We start from the raw sequence: 3,441 nt of genomic DNA, 5'->3' as shown, positions 1-3,441 counted from the left end.
GATGACAATACGCTACACAACTTCGCGTGGCATTTAAAATGGTTAATATTTCATTTGTGTTTCGTCTCGATGTAAAAATGTCGAAATGTTTAGTAAGTTTAGTCTATTTTTAAAAACTGCGTTTCTGTCAACACACTTTATAAATCGCATAGATCTTCAATAAGAACTGTTAGACTTATTTATAATTACATTAGGCTAATGCTGATTGATAGATTATACATTTGAAATTCATTTTTAAACAATATCAAAATTATCACGCATACGTCTTATTTAAAATGTCCGTTTGACAAGATGTCACAGCGTTCTTAGATATTAATACAAAAATAACATACTTACAGAAAATATGCTAATATTCATATTGAAAACGTACAAATTATCTATTATATTGATATAGGAAAAATATGAGGTATTTTACATTGATGTTTTACTATTTCACTGGAGATTGAGAAACCATCGCCTGAGCCCAAAATGTTTGTATGACAATCTTCTCAAAGTCCCCTCTATATAATCTTAGAATCATGCGCAAAGTCAGCAACAAACCAGCCTCTTTACTTAGTTTTCAACACTTTTGTACTACACAAAGTCGGTTTCCCACTCTATCCCACGTCAATAGTACAAAAACCGCTCAGTTTACAAACACAGTCAGCTGTCGGCATCGATTGCGGACAATCAATGCGTCGGGTCAGCGGCCAGCGCGTCACTACATCGACGTTTTTGTTACGTAGATGGGAAAAGGCGGGCGTTGTTGGCGAGCGTTGAAAGTGTTGCAAGTTGCAAAAATCATGTATTTTGTGTTTAAAGTTATAAGATTGATAAAATTTATGTCAAACACTAGAAAAATATAGTGTTTGGTTTATGTATTTTTTGTTGTTGTAGATCGTTTGAAGTGCTGCAAGTTGTGGAATAAGGGTTCAGCGTTTCAAAAAACCTAGTATTTTATGTTCAAGGTATATTTATTGTGAATATAGAGACAGTTTATGTCAAACACTAGGGGAAAATAAGTGGTTTTAAAGTCGTTTTTTATATGAATTAGGGTTGGTAAAGAATCCATTTGTGATGTTACTTAAGGAATTAGGAATTGTTGAGGCTTACAATTTTATGTTTCACATACATGCAAGTCTTTACATACTAATTTTAGAATTGTTATTGTTTATAAATAGTAAAAAAAAAGCGGCGGTAGACTGCTAAGACGAATGTCTGCAGGTTCAAAACCCAAGGGCACACACCTCTGACTTTTTTAAAATAATGTGTGTATTCTTTGTGAATTATCGCTTGCTATAACGGTAAAGGAAAATATTGCGTGGAAACCTGCACACCTGAGAAGTTCTCTATAGGATTTTTGGGTTTGTATAAAGTCTACCGCATTAGGCCGGCGTGGTGGACTAAGACCTACTCCCTCTCAGTAGTAGAGATCCGTGCCTAGCAGCGGGACAGTATGTAATACTGGGCTAATATTATTATTATTATAATTCATCCTTTTATTTCGTGGAGGAAAACTCACCACCACTACTGGAGATAAGTTTAATGTGTATGTTGGTAATCAATACTGCTAATTTGAAGTACTATTTTCATACTTAAAGTAACCTAACCTTAAATAAATCCTTTTTGTCAAGACATTTACCTTAAACTACCTTTACGTCCATTGGGAAGGGAAGGAAGAGAGTTCCCTGTGGAATGGCATGTAACCAGGTGTTCCCAGTGTAATTACGTTCAACTGAGGCGTGGAGACGCAATTAGGGAGGCCGGCAAAATTATGGCAACCTTCTAGTAGCTCTTGGACATTATGGGCATAATATATTACATGTTAGACTAGTTTTAAAATAGTTATCTTTTGTTATGCTTAGTAATTACGCTATATTCCTGTAAATCATAGAAATATTACAGTACTCCTTTGTTCTATGGTTATAATTATCCAATTTGAATATAGTTATACCCAGAGATTATTATCTCTATACAGAGAGCTCCCACACTCACGCCTTTTATGCCCGTAGGGATAGGCAGAGAAACAATTGGTGCACCCACTTTCTGTCATGTGTATTCTGTGCCATGAACGGGGGAGCCTATCGCCATATCGGGCACAAATTCCATACTCCGGGCTGATACTGTCTAAAAATATCCAATATCACTGCCCGACCCGGGGATCGAACCCGACACCTCAGCCCTGCAGTCGTATTAATATAACTACCGATGCAGACTATTATTAAAATAAAAATTCCAATAAAAGTTTCGTCATTGATAAAAACATGTAGACAATATCTACAATATTAAAACTAGAAACTATCGAATTATTATCAAAACCCACAGAAAACCAGCGTAAAATAAAACATATGCTGTATATGTACGTTTGCTAAGATTGCAGGAGGTTTAAATCAACTCCTCTTTCCCCACTCCTCAAAAGACGGTATTAAACTAGTCATTTAGTGTAAATGAGTTATGATCACTTAGGGGTGCTTTGCGATTTCTGTCAATTTTCTATTTACAGTCTTAATTATAAAAACATCGCAAAGCTATGCTTAGTTAATACACTTACTCGATCAGCTGTAAGTCAAAACCCGCCATCTTGCCTCTTAATATTAAACTAGGAATCGGTGATGTTTTTGACAGCTATTTAAATTCATAACCACCTCTTCACGCTAAAACAAGTTTATAAGTAAGACTGGTGTTTAAAGGCCTAAATCTACAATTTGATTTCGCTTCGTTTTTAACTTTACGTTTATCATCATCATCAGTCTTAGGAAGTCCACAGCTGAACATAGTCCCTAATTTCCAGACTTGTTAAAATCGGCCTGCATCCAGCGTCCACGTTTCTTAATACTAAAATTTCGTGTTAACCTTAACGGAATACATGATAAGGTAACATACTTTCTCAATAAGTATTTTTAAGGAATGTAAAGCCTAAAGGCTACCTTGGACTAAGATCTAAACCTTCAGTGGTGAAGGTCCGACCAGCAACGCGAGTTAACAATAGGAATCATTGTGAATTTATTTATTAATTTAAAAGTATTGTACACCATAAATATAAAAAAAAACAAATATGTATATAATGGAAATAATTTAAATATGGTGCTACAAATGGCGGTCTTATCGCTCGAGGCGATCTCTACCAGACGACTATTGGATGGAGATGATAAAAATATTGGAAAGTGCAGTTAATTATCGGCCTAATTTTTTTTAAGTTACTCCAATCCGATTTAAAATATATGTTGGTAGTACTCTCAGGTAACCAGCAATACACTTTCATCTATCACACCTATCATTGTGTTATGTATATTAATGTAAGATTGGTAAAGAAATCATTTCTATTTGTATAAATAGTGGATGTGAGTATAAATAGTGGATGTGAGTTACACTTGATAGCTTTTTTGAGGATATTTTATTTTGATTGTACATGTAATTTTATTTTTAAATTTATGTGTCTATTTGTTATTTATTAATTATTTA

The sequence above is a fragment of the Manduca sexta genome, chromosome 3 (assembly GCF_014839805.1).
Source record: "Manduca sexta isolate Smith_Timp_Sample1 chromosome 3, JHU_Msex_v1.0, whole genome shotgun sequence".
In the NCBI taxonomy this organism is placed as follows: Eukaryota; Metazoa; Arthropoda; class Insecta; order Lepidoptera; family Sphingidae; genus Manduca; species Manduca sexta.
Note: the sequence above shows the minus strand (reverse complement) of the source record.